The 19,383-nt window shown below is 46.3% G+C and overlaps 2 protein-coding genes across 7 annotated transcripts in view; one reads left to right on the forward strand and one right to left on the reverse strand.

Moving 5' to 3' along the window:
* The window catches only part of RNF212 (ring finger protein 212), a 65,636-nt gene extending 59,508 nt beyond the window's left edge, over nucleotides 1-6,128 (reverse strand). Inside the window, exon 1 of one of the 3 annotated variants that reach the window (XM_077263371.1) lies at nucleotides 5,996-6,128. The gene's annotated coding sequence lies outside the window, so the exon portion shown is untranslated. The remainder of the gene's footprint in view (nucleotides 1-5,995) is intronic. The other 2 variants (XM_077263372.1, XM_077263369.1) reach the window with 2 other exon arrangements.
* The window catches only part of LYSMD4 (LysM domain containing 4), a 33,918-nt gene continuing 20,442 nt past the window's right edge, over nucleotides 5,908-19,383 (forward strand). The window contains exons 1-5 of one of the 4 annotated variants that reach the window (XM_077263375.1): nucleotides 5,908-6,024; nucleotides 6,308-6,420; nucleotides 7,157-7,257; nucleotides 8,452-8,605; nucleotides 10,062-10,126. The gene's annotated coding sequence lies outside the window, so the exon portion shown is untranslated. Of the gene's footprint in view, nucleotides 6,025-6,121; nucleotides 6,421-7,156; nucleotides 7,258-8,451; nucleotides 8,606-10,061; nucleotides 10,127-19,383 lie in introns of those variants that run through there. The other 3 variants (XM_077263374.1, XM_077263373.1, XM_077263376.1) reach the window with 3 other exon arrangements.

Here is a 19,383-nt window from a genome sequence, read left to right on the forward strand (position 1 = left end):
AAGTGACACCATTCTAAAAAGTGCACCCCTCAAGGTGTTCAAAACAGATCCAAGTTTATTAACCCTTCATGTGCATCACAGGAATTTTTAGAATGTGGAAGGAAAAAATGAACATTTAACTTTTTTAAATAAAAATGTTACTTTAGACCCATTTTTTTGTAATTTTCCAAGGGGAATAGGAAAAAAGGAAAGGAATTTTCCTTGAGCATGCAGATGACCCATATGTGGGGGGAAAACACTGCTTGGACGCACAGCAGGGCTCAGAAGGGAAGGAGCATCATTTGACTTTTTGAATGTAAAATTAGCTGGAATAATTACCAGATGCCATGTCGCGTTTGGAGAGCCCCTGATGTGCCTAAACAGTGGAAACACCCCAACAAGTTCTGTCATTTTGGAAACTAGACCCCTCGGAGAACTTATTTATATGTGTGGTGAACACCTTGAACTCCCAGGTGCTTCACATAAGTTTTAAGCAGTTCACATAAGTTTAAGCAGTGAAAATAACAAAATCAAATTTTTCCCACAAAAATGTTATTTTATCCCGAAATTTTGTATCGTCATAATGGTAACAGGAGAAAATGGAACCTCAAATTTGTTGTGCAATTTCTCTTGAGTATGCAGATATTCTATATGTGTGGGTAAACGACAGGGCTCAGAAAAGGAGAGACCGCTACGTCATCATCTCGGGACATCGCAGCATGGACCGGTTACCGGAGCGTCGCGAGCGGGAAAGGACTGTTGTGGATCCGAGGGGCCGACGGAAGGTGAGTATATAACGATTTTTTTAATTATTATTATTTTTAACATTAGATATTTTTACTATTGATGCCGCATAGGCCGCATCAATAGTAAAACGTTGGTCACACAGGGTTAATAGCAGCGTTAACCGAGTGCGTTACACCGCGGCATAGCGCGGTCGGTTAACGCTGCCATTAACCCTGTGTGAGCGCTGACTGGAGGGGAGTATGGAGGGGACACTGAGTGCGTGGAGTAAGGAGCGGCCATTTTCTTCCAGACTGTGAGCGTCGCTGATTGGTCGTGGCAATGGTTGTGGGCGTTTTGCCACGACCAATCAGCGACTTGGATTCCATGACAGACAGAGGCCGCGACCAATGAATATCCGTGACAGACAGAAGGACAGACAGACAGAAAGACGGAAGTGACCCTTAGACAATTATATAGTAGATGGAGCACTATGTGATGCCCATAATACTGTATGGAGCAATGTATGATGCCCATAATACTGTATGGAGCAATATATGAGGCTCATTATTCTGTATGGAGCTCTATGTGATACCCATAATACTGTATGGAGGATTATACTGTCCTATTTCTGAGCTATTGTAGAATTTACAATAGACATCACTCAAGCAATGTAAGAAGTAAGTGAAATCTTTGGCATTGTACTATACCTATATTTATCTGCTGTATCTGAGCATCATGAATTGTGGTATGTGTTAAAGGGGCCCACTGAGACTCTTTCGCCCAGGGGCCACGAAAACCTGTAGAAGGCCATTGCCATGTCATATTGGCAGAGCTCTTGAGATGCCAGAACAGCCCAGCCCCCATAAGTGACTCTTTTATACAAACTACATCTCTCAATGAATTTATCTACGGGTGCAGTTGTCAGGACTCTGAACATTTTTTACCTTTGTGCATTACTGCCCTTTTCCAAGATGGCGTCTTTGGTCTCATGTGCACTGTGTCTTCCTGCTATAAAACTCCACCCCAGCCTTCAGTCTGTGCTAGAGTATTCTGCCTTGCATCCAGCTCCTGACCTCTGATTACTCCCTGGCTATACACCTGCTCCTGTGAACCTGTGTGGTGATCCTGCTACTCCGCTCTGAGTTCCTGCTGCATACACAAGTTTCCAGTAATCCTCCTTCATCTGCTGTTCGGGTTTACTTCCATCTGCATTTGCTGGACATGTAAGCTGTTTCAGCTTTGCAATAACCTGAGACTATTAACCACGCCTCCCTGTTTGAGCTAAGATATGATTTGAACTGCCTAATAAGCATATCTATCTGTGCCTGGACTAAGACAAGGATTTATTCGTGTCAAGTATCCTCAAGAATAATTGTGCTTCATAGACTTTCGGCGTGATTGCATTTTCCTCTGAAGTTTCCTATAGACTGCTAAGCTGCGTTTATTATTTGTGGTGTGGACTTGAGTTTCCCTCTGCACCTGTTTGAATCACCGTGTGATAATATAGACTTTACCACTTATAAAACTGTGTCCTGTAGTTGTCTTGTTCCACACAAAGAGTCTCCTGAGTTATCCCCTATAATTATTACAGCAGTGATCATAGTGACACCACAAGTGGGTCACAGAATTTTATACCATTGGGATGAGAAGGAAAAATAAAAAGATCTTTGAGCTGACATTTTTATTAGTATCATTTTTGGACACATGACATTGTTTTTAACGCTTTCTATTCTGATTTTTGGGAGGCAGAATTAACAAAAATCAGCAATTCAGGAATTGTTTTATATCTCATTCCGTGTATGGTAAAATTGATCATGCAGTTTTATTCTTCGGGTCAGTACATTTACAGCGATACCTCATTTATATAGTTTTTTTATGTTTTGGCGCTTTTACACAATACTACTAAAACTATTTTATAACTATTTTTGCAACTCTTCATTCTGAGAGCCATAACGTTTTTATTTTTCCATTGATGGAGCTGTGTGGCGGCTTGTTTTTTTCTGGGGCAAGCTGACGTTTTCAGCGGTACCGTTTTTATTTACATCTTTTTAATCACGTTTTATTCCACTTTTTGTTTGACGGTATGATGAAAGCACATCATTTTTTGCCTTGCTTTATTATTTATTTTAGCTGAAGGGGTTAACTGGTGGGACGGTTTTATAGGTCGGGTCGTTCCGAACGCAGTGATATCAAATGTGTGTACTTTTTTGTTAAATTTTATTTTGATAAAAATATTTATGAGAAGAATATATATTTTTTATTATTTTGTGTTTTTAAAAATATTTTTACAAATTTATTTATTTTTTTTACACTTTTTACTTTGTCCCACTATGGGACTTTCACCTTCTGCAGTCTGATCGCAGTTCTAAGGCTACGTGCCCAAGATGTAAACCCACATTGTGGGTGACTTTTTACACAGTGGTAAATAGAAGCACAGTGGGCATGGGATTTCTATAAATCCCATCAACTGTTCTTCTAACATAGAACACAGCGTTTTGGACACAGTGCAAATGTGCTGTATGCAAAACGCCGCTATTCCTGATCGTGGGCACGCAGCCTAACGCATTTCAATACATTAGAAGTGACAGTCTGCTCTCATACAAACTTGTTAGATCATGCACTGCGCATGATTAACAAGTTTGCTAGAGCCTGGTGATCCAAATGTCGTCATGATGACATCGGGTCACCATGGCAACGATCAGGCCGCCGCGGGGACAGTGACCGGAGGGCAGAGGGGTTTCCTCCTTCTGCTTTCTAAATGCTATGATCGCTAGCATTTAGGGGGTTAAAGTGCCAGGTGTCAGAATCAGCTGATACCCAGCGGCGATCGTGCGCACACAACCTCTGTGTGCGCAAAATCGCCTGCACTTCCTAACCAGGGCGTACTTGGACGTCCAAGGTGGTGAAGGGGTTAATGATTAATCTAAACTATTTACTAATATACTTGAATTGAAAATACCCTATCCTTCCCTAGCTGCACTAGCTAACTGCTTTTATATATTTTTTTTTCACTTGCCTTTTGAGGACGATTCTATTGAGAATCCGAGTGCATGCTGGGATACTCAAAACAAGCATTATCAGGGGGCAGAGGCTGCAGACTCTGTCCACAGCCTCTTATTCCCTCTTGTAAAAAAGTGTCATCAGTGACGCTCGTTTCAGGGGCTGAGCTATTCCCTGTGTGATGTGCACAATGACAGCGCACTCTCTCACTAGCTCAGATCAGCAATAAACAGCCGGCACCAGAGCGCATTGTCAGGATGCCCGGAGTGCAGAGACCAGTGACATCACTTGCAGGGGAGGCATTTGTCTCTGTACACTGGGTTCTCTGAAACTGCTCAGTTGCTGTCTTGTAATTCTGATCAGAGTCGGCAACAGAGAGCGCGTGCTGTCACTGTGCACATCACACAGCGTAAGTTGTGCAGGAACTAGCCCAGCCTCTGAAACTGGCGTCACTGATGACACTTTGTGCTATGTATGGGGCAGAGGCTGCGGCACTGACCACAACCTCTGTCCGCTGATGGGGATTCATTTGAGCATCCCAGCATGCTATGGGATTCTCAAATGAAGCGTCATCAAAAAGGAAGTAGGAAAAAAAATAGAAAAGCAGTTATAGTGTACTCAGGGAAGGACAGGGGACTTTTAATTCAAGTATATTAGATAATAGATTAGAATAAGGCAACACATAGGGATTTAGGATGAAAACTACTTTGGATCTGCCCTTTAAGGATCTCAGAAAATTGCAACTTTTTTTATTTTTACAAAATTCAGAATTTTTTTAAAAAAGAATAAAAACTCCACCGGTTTGCCGTCACCGCCAGCCTCCCGACCACTACTCAGCGTCACCGCCAGCCTCCCGACCACTGGTCAGCGTCACCGCCAGCCTTCCGACCACTGGTCACCGTCACCGCCAGCCTCCCGACCACTGGTCAGCGTCACCGCCAGCCTCCCGACCACTGGTCAGCGTCACCGCCAGCCTCCCGACCACTGATCAGCGTCACCGCCAGCCTCCCGACCACTGGTCAGCGTCACCGCCAGCCTCCCGACCACTGATCAGCGCCACCGCCAGCCTCCCGACCACTGGTCAGCGCCACCGCCAGCCTCCCGACCACTGGTCAGCGCCACCGCCAGCCTCCCGACCACTACTCAGCGTCACCACCAGACTCCTGACCACTGGTCAGGGTCACCGCCAGACTCCCGACCACTGGTCAGCGCCACCGCCAGCCTCCCGACCACTGGTCAACGTCACCGCCAGCCTCCCGACCACTGGTCAGCGTCACCGCCAGCCTCCCGACCACTGGTCAGCGTCACCGCCAGCCTCCCGACCACTGGTCAGCGTCACCGCCAGCCTCCCGACCACTGGTCAGCGTCACCGCCAGCCTCCCGACCACTGGTCAGCGTCACCGCCAGCCTCCCGACCACTGGTCAGCGTCACCGCCAGCCTCCCGACCACTGGTCAGCGTCACCGCCAGCCTCCCGACCACTGGTCAGCGTCACCGCCAGCCTCCCGACCACTGGTCAGCGTCACCGCCAGCCTCCCGACCACTGGTCAGCGTCACCGCCAGCCTCCCGACCACTGGTCAGCGTCACCGCCAGCCTCCCGACCACTGGTCAGCGCCACCGCCAGCCTCCCGACCACTACTCAGTGTCACCGCCAGCCTCCCGACCACTGGTCAGTGTCACCGCCAGCCTCCCGACCACTGGTCAGCGTCACCGCCAGCCTCCCGACCACTGGTCAGCGTCACCGCCAGCCTCCCGACCACTGGTCACCGCCAGCCTCCCGACCACTGGTCAGCGTCACCGCCAGCCTCCCGACCACTGGTCACCGCCAGCCTCCCGACCACTGGTCAGCGTCACCGCCAGCCTCCCGACCACTGGTCAGCGTCACCGCCAGCCTCCCGACCACTGGTCAGCGTCACCGCCAGCCTCCCGACCACTGAAGGACATAAAACACAACCAGGAACCAGTAATGGAAATGTGGATTTTTTTTCACCATTTCAAAGATTTTTTTTAATGGTAAAATGAATGGTGGCAGCCAAAACTACAGACCGTCCCACAAGAACCAACGGCCCCTCACACTGTGATGGTGGCAAAAACGCTCAGTGCCTTGGAAGAAGGGGAGGAAGAACTGGTCAGGAAGTGGTTAAAGGGGCCATCCGCTGCGGCCTCACTTCCGGTCATCACTTTGTTATAATCATAATAGAGTCTGTGTCGCGCGGCTGTGACGTGGTGGAGCCATCACTGGGCACATAGCAAGCTATTGCTCTCTGTAGTCAGCCTGCCGCGCCTTTACCATCCAGTCTGCACGTCTACTCCTCTTCGGTAAGCACCAGTCCCATGGCCGCCGCCCACAGACAGGTCCGGGCCCCGCTCCCCGCGGGTCACTGCTCAATGCTCATCTAGACACGTCAAGCCCCAGCTCCCAGACTGCTGCGACTTACCTCACCGCTTCCACTCTCTCCCATTGGCTCGGTACATGTAATCTGCATTCTCATTGGTCAGTTAGCGATCGATGTGAGCAGTGATTGGTTGTAGCGTTGCAGTTCCCGAATGCTATTGGCTAAGTTTTCCTCGGCTTCGTCTTTGCCATGAACCGCAAGTCCAGGTGCCTGAGGACAGACCGAACGTGAGAACCGAGGAAAAGCAGGGGAAGAGCGGCCACAGGAGGCGGCACAGCTCCGGGACTAAGGGCCTGAACTCTCCCGAAGGAGAACGCAGGTAGTTTTGTGAATGGATGCATGTTCTTTATGTCACTGGCTCATTGCGGGCGGCGGCGTGTAGTGGGGTCTGACTCAAAACCCAGAGGGGTTAGAAGGGAATTATGGGACTTGTAGTGCCACATGTGTGGCGCTCCTGCCCTCATTCACTTGAGGTCAGCTTGTTATGATGGGACTTGTAGTCCCACTCTGCGCCCTTATGGGATAGTCTGACAGGTTGTGCTAGATTGCGGAAAGTTTACTGTATATATCGATCCCAGAAGACACGGTGACCCCGCCCCCCCGTCTGACCACCATTGTAGCCCCCAGCGGTGTCAGGTGTAAACAATATCCCACTGGAGTCAGGAGCCACATATTCTGCACTGGTGGCCGGTTGTCAGCCGTGATACATCACTGACAGGTGTGGGGACAGCATGGATTACCTTGTGACGATGGCTCCTGGCAGTGGGTGATATATCGGGGGTCCGCGCAGCCACTGCTGGAAGGTGTCGGCAGCAGGAAAAGTGGGCGACAGTAATGATCTGTTCTCACTGACTGCGCGTCAGCTCTAGACCACTGCGGATTCCTACATACTAACCGGTCATTAAAGGGATTGTCCCGTGAACAAAGTGAATAGATCTTGGAATAATAATAATCTCCATAATTGGATGTGCTTAAATAAAATGTTCCTGTGCTGAGATAATCTTAGAAATGTGCCCCTGCTGTGTACTGTGTAATGACTGTGTCTGACCGTACAGGAACATGGTCTGATGATACCACATCTCCTGGGCAGAGGAGGAAGCAAAAGAGAAGATACAACTTATTGAGTGTGTTCCTAGCGGAAGATGTCTTAAGAAAGGTTGAGTCATTTCTTTTAAACACTTGGGCCCCAATTCATTAAGGTCGATGTGAATAACGCTGGTCTGTGTGAGGGGGGTTTTTGGAGTCAGATGTTTGGTGTGTGACCACTGGGAACCCCACAGATCTTGAGATTGGGACTCTGAAATGGAGCAAGTAATGACCTGTCATATAGATCAGCAGTGGGCAACTAATTATCCTTAGGGGCCACATGAGATACCGTGATTGTCGAGGGCCGAACAAATAGGCTGAAATTAATTCTGCTCAATATTAATATTAACATAATAATTATAATTATTTTACATTAATATTAATTGTATCTCTTAATATTGAGCAGAATTAAATATGCTAACATCCCCCTGTATACCGTATGATCCCACACACAGCACCGTATATACTGTATGATCCCCCACACATAGCCTGCTATATACAGTGTGAGCCCCACGTGGCCTCCTGTATAGGCAGTGTGAGCCCCACGTGGCCTCCTGTAGAGGCAGTGTGAGCCCCACGTGGCCTCCTATGTGCATACAAACATCCCATAGACATGAAAAACAAAAGCCAGCACATGCTCTCATCGCTTCAGTTCCCCAGCGCACTGACTCTCCGTAGTGAACACCTCATGTGATGAAATGACGTCATCGCGTCTGCAGTCTGGCTCAATAACTGTGGAAGAAGGGTCAACGGCCCTGTCTTCCACCAATGTATTAATCGCTGTTTGCATCCCGAGCATGCGGAGAGTGGTGACAGCGGGTGGGGGAGGGCACGGTATGGCCTATGGGCCACTGTTTCAGTCCTTTGGCTGTCTCGTTCTGCGGGCCCGACTGTCAACTGGAACAGTCATAGTGCCGGATGTGTCTGATATAGATAGATAAGACTAACTCTCTCAGGGTCAGTGATGCTCATGGCTGTGACTGTTAATTGTTTGTCTGAACCCACAGAAAAGCTACTGTAAAACAAATTGCTGAAAAACCATTGAAAGGTTACTGCGGCTGCATATATTTGCGTATGGAGAGGTGAGCAGGGACAGGCAATGTCATTACTGCTAGTACCAGTCTGGAAGTATGCACAATGCCTGCCTGTCACACACATCCCGGAAAGTGCCAGTAGACGCCATGACACCCGCCCCGTTCACCTCTTGATGTAGATGTGAGCAGAGCTGGAATAACCCTTTAATCATATGTCTGATTTTTCGCAGACCGGACGGTTCACAGAAAATTGCAGAGACAGTCCGCTTTTGATCTTGGGGTCGGATCAAGATCAGCAATGCAAGTCTGTGGGTCTGTGAAACATCGACTGCACTCGGATGACAACAAAGGGGAGTCCAATTTTCATGGACTGTCAGAAAGAAGGTGAAGAAAAGCTGTTGACATTTGGACCATGCTCTGATCAAAATGATTAATCCGAACGTCTGCATAAGCTTTAAAGGTACCGTCACACTTTGCGACGCTGCAGCGATAGCGACAACGATGCCGATCGCTGCAGCGTCGCTGTTTGGTCGCTGGAGAGCTGTCACACAGACCGCTCTCCAGCGACCAGCGATGCCGAGGTCCCCGGGTAACCAGGGTAAACATCGGGTTGCTAAGCGCAGGGCCGCGCTTAGTAACCCGATGTTTACCCTGGTTACCAGCGTAAAATGTAAAAAAAAAACAAACAGTACATACTCACATTCGCGTCCCCCGGCGTCCGCTTCCTGCACTGTGTGAGCGCCGGCCCTAACAGCAGAGCGGTGACGTCACCGCTGTGCTGTACTTTCACTTTCACTTTACGGCGCTCAGTCAGTGTGGGAAGCGGACGCCGGGGGATGCGCAGGTGCGTATGTACTGTTTGTTTTTTTTACATTTTACACTGGTAACCAGGGTAAACATCGGGTTACTAAGCGCGGCCCTGCGCTTAGTAACCCGATGTTTACCCTGGTTACCAGTGTAAAACATCGCTGGTATCGTTGCTTTTGGTGTCAAACACGACGATACACGCCGGTCTGACGACCAAATAAAGTTCTGAACTTTGTTCAACGACCAGCGATATCACAGCAGGATCCTGATCGCTGCTGCGTGTCAAACTAAACGATATCGCTAGCCAGGACGCTGCAGCGTCACGGATCGCTAGCGATATCGTTTAGTGTGACGGTACCTTAACTGTGATATGTAGTACTTACCTTAAACATTGTACAGCCCAAGACCAACTTTATGAGAACGGCATTTTCTAATGGCAGGGGCCTCGGTTATCAGGATAATGTGCCCGACCACACTGCAAAATGGTCCAGCAATGGTCCGAGGAGCGGGACACAGAGTTTGGGGAGTTTTGAGTTATGTTTAGTTTTCCTGCAGTTGATAGCTCAAACAGCATAAAATACCAGACCTAGTAAGCTTAAAACTATAAGTGCCCGTCCCTGTACTTTGTAACCCTATAAAACTGTGCAGTAATTCTATATGGATGTAAATTCAGCTTTTACGGTGGATTTCACCTAGCAAGATGCAGAGTAAATGTGCTGCGGAATGGAGCATGTTGTGGATAATTTCCACCCTATGTAAATAGGATATTCTGAATCCACGCCAAGTCCATGTACTGAGCGCACTATCCTGCGTTCACCTGACTTGCGCTGTGCTTTGGGTGCGGATATTTGTTGCAGTAATAATTAGTAATACGTAGTTGACATTTTTAGACATTGCACATCTGGCTTCTATACTAGAATACAGCAGTGGCAAACAGCAGAGAAAATTTCTTCTGAGAAAGCAAGCAGTGCTAGCAAACTCTGGCTATATAGTAGTGATGTCTTATGAATTTTCATTATTCCTTTTCTCCTAGTGCTAATGGATATTTTCATTGAGCTAGAAGTTCACCGGTGACAGTTCACAGGAGCGGCGTTCCTTGTAAGTATTTGTCCTCTGCATTTTATGTAAAGAGCTGATGTAATGCAGGATGACCAGTAGGAATATCAGTCCCATAGAGGCCAAACTGGGTGCTCTCAGCCTGTAACTATTTTTTTTTTTTATTTACCATATTTAGAGGTAACGAATCTGTCTTGAGATTTCACGATATGAACAGTATAAAGTATTAAATAGATTTGGGGCCTGATGAGGCAAAAGTACTTACTTTAAAAAAGCCTATAAGAATGCCTGTGTGAGGCCTCTTTCACACTAGCGTCGTGCACTGCACGTCGCTATGCGTCGTTTTGCAGAAAAACCGCATCCTGCAAAAGTGCTTGCAGGATGCGTTTTTTTCTCCATAGACTTGCATTAGCGACGCAGTGCGACACATTGCCACACGTCGCAACCGTCGTGCGACTGTTGCGTCGGACCGTCGCCTCCAAAAAACATTGCTTGTAACGTTTTTTTGGTGCGTCGTCTGCCGCATTTCCGACCGCGCATGCGCGGCCGCAACTCCGCCCCCGCCTCCCTGCACCTCACAATGGGGCAGCGGATGTGTTGGAAAACTGCATCCGCTGCCCCTGTTGTGCGGCGCTTTCACAGCTAGCGTCGGTGCGCCGCAACGTCGCATAGCGACGTGCAGTGCACGACGCTAGTGTGAAAGTAGCCTAATCCTGCAATTGGGATGAGCATTTTGTTTGTCCAACTTGAGCTGAACTCGTAAAATGCTTATTTTTGTATCCAACGGGAAAGCTTCCAATTAAAATATTATATACCATTTTAATATGATTTTCAAAGTAAGTACTCCAGCCTCACCTGGTCTAAAATCAATTTAAGTTAGTTTGTATTACAAAATTTCAGGACAGATACTCTTTCACAACCAAAACAGAAATCTGACACCATATTTTACAAAACAAACTGCATAGATTACAAAATAGATCTTAGATCCCATGAGGCCGATGTACTAAAAAAATCTAAATCGCAGCGGCTATATAATAATTTTTATAACATTCCCTCTCTGATGTTAAAATGCTCATTCTGATATCAGGATCATACCGCCTTTCTGATATTTCAAAGTACAAAGTAAGTACACAAGTCCTAGGGATAGTTCACACTAGGTGTTTTTTTCTGCAGCAAAACCTGAGCTCTTGGCAGGAAAGAAGTTGCCGAAAAAAAAAGCATATTTTTCTTGTGTGTGTGTTCTGCGGTTTCGGCATTTTAGATTTGTCTTTTGTGCATGCTGATGAAGTTTAGTGTTGGGAAAAAAGGGAAAAAAAAAGTCCTATTCGATAGAATCATGTTTTGGCACAAAAAATACAGCAAAACATGTATATTTTTGGTGTGATTATTTTTTTACTCATTTAAGTTAATGTGTGAAAAACACTGAAAAAAATCCCTGAAATAGGAGTCATGCTCCATTGTGCAAAAATCCATGCAAAGCACAAAATACTGATGGCAACAAAAAACCTTGTGTGTATATGAGATTTCTGAAATCTCATAGGCTTTGCTGGTACTGTAAAACACAGCTGAAAATTAGCATAAAAACGCAGCTAAAATGCCTAGTGTGAACTTAGCCTTACAGTGGTTTTCCTGGCAAAAACTTACTTTATAAATAAAGATATGGCGCTACATGTCACTGGTTGGCACAGGAAAAGAAATGTCCTGTTGCTAACATCTTCTGCAGGAAAAAAATTGTGACACTTATCTTTGTATAATTGTCTTGTTTTAAAATCAGTATGCAGTGTTTATGCAGATATTTTGTGGAGAAATTCCAACAATGATTATCTATCTCTCTATCTCTCCTTTTTACAGCACAATAATAAGGAATTAGTAGATCTGTTGTCCATATGTGTTTTAGATGAAAGCTAGTGGAACAGGACTTTGAAGCCATTTTTTCCTCTTTAAAGCCACCCTATGATCCTCCTTAGCTAAACCTTCCACATTTTTTTTTTTTTTTTTTTATGTATTCCAGGTGCTTTAAAGGGAATCTGTCAGCAGGTTTTTGCTAGTTGATCTGAAAACGACATAATATAGTTTTGTCAGCAGGAGATTACCACTACAGGACTATATCTTACATGCCAGGCAGTCAGGCTAATCAGTCTTACCCGTCCCCACCACTGATTAGTAGCTAACTGACAATTCACAGTGTACACAGGAAGTTGCTAACCAGGGGTGTGGGCGGGGTTATACACAGGAAGCTGCCAGTCAGGGGTATGGGTGGGGTTATACACAGGAAGCTGCCAGTCATGGGGTGGGTGGGGTTATACACATGAAGCTGCCAGTCGTGGGCGGCATTATACGCTGGAAGCTGCCAGTCAGGGGTGGGGGCGGGGTTATACACAGGAAGCTGCCAGTCAGGGGTGTGGGTGGGGTTATACACAGGAAGCTGCCAGTCATGGAGTGGGTGGGGTTATACACAAGAAGCTGCCAGTCATGGCATGGGCGGGGTTATACGCTGGAAGCTGCCAGTCATGGCATGGGCGGGGTTATACAGAGGAAGCTGCCAGTCGGGGGTGGGGTTATACACAGGAAGCTGCCAGTCAGGGGTGGGGGCTGGGTTATACACAGGAAGCTGCCAGTCAGGGGTGGGGGCGGAGTTATACACAGGAAGCTGCCAGGCAGGGGTGGGGGCGGAGTTATACACAGGAAGCTGCCAGGCAGGGGTGGGGGCGGAGTTATACACAGGAAGCTGCCAGGCAGGGGTGGGGGCGGAGTTATACACAGGAAGCTGCCAGGCAGGGGTGGGGACCGGGTTATACACAGTCAAGAAGCCTTAGTTCTGCTACTTCTACATCAGACAAATAAGGATTCTATGAAACTTACACCAAGCAGCTCAGTAAGTGAGATTTCCCTGGAATCAGGCTTCCTTGCCCTGTATTATGTTGTTCTCGCATTAAACAGCAAAAACCTTCTGACATGTTCCCTTTGATTGCCTGCAGATCCGTGGGGTCTGGGTCCTGAGCCCCCTAAGATCGCTCAAAAGTCATCCAAGAAGTGCACACCACCTGCCTGAGTGCAAACACAGAGCAGAGTCCCCCACATTTCTCAAGAGCTTTTTGAGTAATTGGTAGGGGTCTCGCATTTATACACTGCTCAAAAAAAGAGGGAACACTAAAGTACCACATCTTAGATATCACTGAATGAAATATTCCAGTTGCAAATCTTTATTCATTACATAGTAAAATGCGTTGAGAACAATAAAACATCTAAATGATCAACGTAAACCAAAATGAATATCCCATGGAGGTCTTTATTTGGAATGATACTCAAAATCCAAGAGGAAAATCAAATTACAGGCTGATCCAACTTCAGTGGAAATGCCCGAAGACAAGGAAATGATGCTCATTAGTGCAAATGATCTCACCCCTAGAGGTACAGTAGCACGAGTCGGTGTCTACAACCCACACAAGTTGCTCTGGTAGTGTAGCTCATCCAGGATGGCACATCAATGCGAGCTGTGGCAAGAAGGGTAGCTGTATCTGTCACCACAGTGTCCAGAGCATAGAGAAGACACCAGGAGACGTGAAGGGGGCCGTAGGAGGGCAACAACCCAGCAGCAGAACCGCTAACTTCTCCTTTGAGCAAGGAGGAGCAGTGCCAGAGCCCTGCAAAATGACCTCCAACAGGACACTAATATCCATGTATCTGCTCAAACTATCAGAAACGGACTCCATGAGGGTGGTATGAGTGCCCGACGTCCACAAGTGGGTGTTGTGCTTACTACCCATTACCGTGTAGGGAGATTGGCATTTGCCAAAGAACACCAAGATTGGCAGATTCAACATTAGCACCCTTTGCTTTTCACAGATGATTGCGGGTTCTCACTTAGTACATGTGACAGACGTGACACAGCCTGGAGACGCCGTGGAAAACGTTCTGCTGCCTGTAGCATCCTCCAGCATGACCAGTTTTGCAGTTGGTCAGTAATGGTGTGAGGAGGTATTTTATTTGGAGGGCCACACAGCTCTCCATATGCTAGCCAGAGGTACCCTGACTGCCGTTATGTACCGGGATGAGATCCTCAGACCCATTGTGAGACTATATGCAGGTGCACTGGGGGCCTGTGTTCCTCCTGATGCATGACAATATTACGCCTCATGTGGCTGGAGTGTGTCAGTTCCTGTAAGATGAAGGCATTGATGCTATCGTCTGGCCTGCCCGTTCCCCAGACCTGAATCCAATCAGGGACATCTGGGACATCACGTTTCGTTCCATCCACCAAATTTACATTGCGCCACAGACTCAGTAGTTGACTGATGCTTTAAGCCAGGTATAGAAGGAGATCCTTCAGGAGACCATCCACAGCCTCAAGACCATGCTCAGGCGTTGTAGGGAGTTTATACAGGTACATGGAGGCCACACACACTACCGAGCGTCATTTCCTTGTCTTGAGGCATTTCCACTGAAGATGGATCAGCCTGTAGTTTGATTTTCCACTTTGATTTTGAGTATCATGCCAAATCCAGTCCTCCATGGGATATTCATTTTGATTTACATTGATCATTTTTGTTTTATTGTACTCAACGCATTCTACTATGTGATGAATAAAGATTTGTAACTGGAATATTTCATTCAGTGATATCTAGGATGTGGCATTTGTGTTCCCTTTATTCTTTTGAGCAGAGTGTATTTCCCCCTTCTTGATTTCCTATTCTTTTGCATGTTTCTCACACTTAAATGTTTCAGATCACCAAACAAATTTAAATATTAGCCAAAGATAACATAAGTAAACAAAAATGCAGTTTTAAATGAAGGTCTTTATTATTAGGGGAAAAAGAAATCCAAACCTACAGGGTCCTGTGTGAAAAAGTTATTGCACCCCTAGATCTTACAACTGGTTGGGCCACCCTTAAGCAACAACTGCAATCAAGCTTTTACGATAACTGGCAATGAGTCTTTTACAACGCTCTGGAGGAATTTTGGCCCACTCATCTTTGCATAATTGTTGTAATTCAGCCACATTGGAGGGTTTCCAAGCATGAACAGCCTTTTTTAAGGTCATGCCACAGCATCTGAATATGATTGAGGTCAGGACTTTGACTAGGTCACTCCAAATCTTAATTTTGTTTTTCTTAAGCCAATCTGAGTTGGACTTGCTGGTGTTTTGTGAATAACTGTCTTGCTGTATAACCCTTTGTACTTCAGCCTGAGCTCACGAACAGATGGACGGACATTCTACTTCAGGATTTTTTTGGTAGACAGCAGAATTCATGGTTCCATTTACCACAGCAAGTCTTCCACATCCTGAAGCAGCAAAACAGCCTCAGACCATCACGCTACCACCACCATATTTTACATATGATGTTTATTGAAATGCTGTGTTACTTCTGCGCCATATGTAATGGGACATACACCTTGAAAAAAAAAGTTGAAGTCTCGCCCATTCACTTAGTATTTTCCCAAAAGTGTTATTGGGTCATCAAGATGTTTTCTGGCAAAACTGAGACAAGCCTTTATGTTCTTATTGCTCAGCAGTGGTTTTCGTCATGGAACTCCGCCATGCAGACCATTTTTGCCTAGTCCCTTTCTTATGGTGGAGTCATGAACATTGACCTTAACTGAGGCAAGTGAGGCCTGCAATTCTTTGGATGTTGTTGTGGGGTCTTTTGTGACCTCTTGGATGAGTCGTCGCTGTGCTTTTCGGGTAATTTTGGTTGCCTGGCCACTCCTGGGAAGGTTCACCACTGTTACATGTTTTCGCCATTTGTGGATAATGGCTCTAACTGTGGTTTGCTGGAGTCCCAAAGCTTTAGACATGGCTTCGTAACCTTTTCCAGACTGATAGATCTCAATTACTTTGTTTCTCATTTGTTCCAGAATTGTTTTGGATCGCGACATGTCTAGCTTTTGATGATCTTTTGGTCTATTTCACTTTGTCAGGCAGGTCCTATTTAAGTGATTTCTTGAATGAGAACAGGTGTGCCAGTAATCAGGCCTATGGCTAGGGAATTTGGACTCTGCCTCCCAAAGATGTGATAAACCACAGTTCATTTATGTTTTAAGGAGGAAGCACTTTTTCACACAGGACCCTGTAGGTTTGGTGTCATGGGTTTACCGTGACGGAGAAGAGCCAAAAGACCACAGTGTCTGATTTCTCCTGCACTGATAAGAAGCACTTCACCTTCTTATTAACCCTCAACTGGTGAGGTGGGGTTTTTGTCACGCAACTGGTGAGGTGGGGTTTCCTATACCCCAGTGTTTAGAAATCTCTAATTTTTACAGAAAATGCAAAGATCATGTTTGTTTTAATCATTTTCTTATTGGCGATTGATTACACATTAGTATAACAAATTTTTGACACCCACAAGTATCAGAAAATGTAATGCTTTGATTAAAATAAAGACATTTTCAAAATTTGAAAATGTGTAAAAAAGAATTACATGAGTGGTAATGTGGGGTTCAGCAAGGCCAAGAGAGCAATTAGCGACAGCTAGCTCTGTTATGCGTGCCAGAAGAGAGCGGCCTTGATGACATCCTGTTGACAAGGAAATGGATGGAAGCTAGTGAGACACGTATCCTCATACAAGCATTTTTCAATGAATGGCAGCTGAACAAAAATTCTCTGGGGTGTGGCAAACCCCACTTCACCAGTTGAGGGTTAAACTGTGCAGGTTTCTTTTATCAATGCTCAGTTGAGAGCTCCTGGAAGCTTTCCTGCTTTAAGACTTATCTGAGCACTGTTAACCACTGCCATCTCCTATATAAACTCCGGCCCTGGATAGCACTCATCGTCAGAGTAGTCTTTTTCTGCATGGCTGGAGGTTGTGGGTGGTTGTTATTTGAGAAGGTGTTTGGATTTATCTGTGACTGTTGCTAGGTTTTTGGGGGGTGATAATTCCCCTTCTTCTCCTACTTTGGTTTAACCCCATCCTCCACTCCCTGGTGCCTTCATCTGATATGTGTGAGTATATTTGTATGTTTGTTTCTTAATTTTCATTATCTCTGTACTTATTACATTTAGACTGGTTGGTGTAATACGGTACACTACTACTTCCCTGGGTGGGGGCAGGGTACAGACTGAGGCCGAATTGAGGAGCTAAGGCAAGGTACGTGGCCCCGGCATCTTCTCCATCAGAAGTAACACGGGGAACAGGGCGAGCTAGGGGGCCTCCTAGTATTGGGGACAGGGAAGGAGTCCCTGGTCCCTGAACCACCCAACAACAGTGTTGACATTTTAATTTCTTTTTCCGTTAATAAATATCTTCAGTTTAAAAACTGGATTTTGTTATCTTTGTCTAATATATTTTAAATTTGTTAGGTGATTGAAGTGTGAAAAACATGCAAAAGAATAGGAAATCAGGATGGGGGTGAACACTTTTTCACACATCTGTGTGAATGTATGTGTATATATAGCCCTGCCCTGTGCAGATTGGTGGTCACACATACACTCACCGGCCACTTTATTAGGTACACCTGTCCAACTTCTTGTTAACACTTAATTTCTAATCAGCCAATCACATGGCGGCAACTCAGTGCATTTAGGCATGTAGACATGGTCAAGACAATCTCCTGCAGTTCAAACCGAGCATCAGTATGGGGAAGAAAGGTGATTTGAGTGCCTTTGAACGTGGCATGGTTGTTGGTGCCAGAAGGGCTGGTCTGAGTATTTCAGAAACTGCTGATCTACTGGGATTTTCACGCACAACCATCTCTAGGGTTTACAGAGAATGGTCCGAAAAAGAAAAAAAATCCAGTGAGCGGCAGTTCTGTGGGCGGAAATGCCTTGTTGATGCCAGAGGTCAGAGGAGAATGGGCAGACTGGTTCGAGCTGATAGAAAGGCAACAGTGACTCAAATCGCCACCCGTTACAACCAAGGTAGGCCTAAGAGCATCTCTGAACGCACAGTGCGTCGAACTTTGAGGCAGATGGGCTACAGCAGCAGAAGACCACACCGGGTACCACTCCTTTCAGCTAAGAACAGGAAACTGAGGCTACAATTTGTACAAGCTCATCGAAATTGGACAGTAGAAGATTGGAAAAACGTTGCTTGGTCTGATGAGTCTCGATTTCTGCTGCGACATTCGGATGGTAGGGTCAGAATTTGGCGTAAACAACATGAAAGCATGGATCCATCCTGCCTTGTATGGAGCATCTTTGGGATGTGCAGCCGACAAATCTGCGGCAACTGTGTGATGCCATCATGTCAATATGGACCAAAATCTCTGAGGAATGCTTCCAGCACCTTGTTGAATCTATGCCACGAAGAATTGAGGCAGTTCTGAAGGCAAAAGGGGGTCCAACCCGTTACTAGCATGGTGTACCTAATAAAGTGGCCGGTGAGTGTACATATACATGTAGCAAACAAACAGGGCTGGGCTTTAAGTTCCCCTTATTTCCAAAGTGATCAGATGTTTTCTGTTGGTCTGACCCTGTTTTCATAGACATGAGCAGTATTCTTCAGATGTGCTCTTTGATGTGCATTGGGTAAACCTATGAATTCTCCTCTGTAATTGTGGTTTCCTGTGCTCTCGCTTTATGGACGTTTGCCAGTACATATTTATCCCATAGCTCCATATTCACATCTGTTAGACAAGGCCGTGTCTGTGAGCTCTTGTTGAAAAGATGTGTACACAGTCATTTCTTTGGAGGAAATGTCAACAGTAAAAAAAAAAAAACTGGCATTAACCCCTTCCCGACATTTGACGTACTATCCCGTCGAGGTGGGGTGGGCCCGTATGACCGCCGACGGGATAGTACGTCATACGCGATCGGCCGCGCTCACGGGGGGAGCGCGGCCGATCGCGGCCGGGTGTCAGCTGCATATCGCAGCTGACATCCGGCACTATGTGCCAGGAGCGGTCACGGACCGCCCCCGGCACATTAACCCTCGGCACACCGCGATCAAACATGATCGCAGTGTACCGGCGGTATAGGGAAGCATCGCGCAGGGAGGGGGCTCCCTGCGGGCTTCCCTGAGACCCCCGGAGCAACGCGATGTGATCGCGTTGCTCCGAGGGTCTCCTACCTCCTTCCTGGCTGCAGGTCCCGGATCCAAGATGGCCGCGGCATCCGGGTCCTGCAGGGAAGGAGGTGGCTTACCGAGTGTCTGCTCAGAGCAGACACTTGGTAAGCCTGCAGCCCTGCACAGCAGATCGTCGATCTGGCAGAGTGCTGTGCACACTGCCAGATCAATGATCTGTGATGTCCCCCCCTGGGACAAAGTAAAAAAGTTAAAAAAAAATTTTTCCACATGTGTAAAAAAAAAAAAAAAAAAAAAATCCTAAATAAATAATAATAAAAAAAAATATATTATTCCCAT

The sequence above is a fragment of the Ranitomeya variabilis genome, chromosome 5, assembly GCF_051348905.1.
Source record: "Ranitomeya variabilis isolate aRanVar5 chromosome 5, aRanVar5.hap1, whole genome shotgun sequence".
NCBI classification, from domain to species: domain Eukaryota; kingdom Metazoa; phylum Chordata; class Amphibia; order Anura; family Dendrobatidae; genus Ranitomeya; species Ranitomeya variabilis.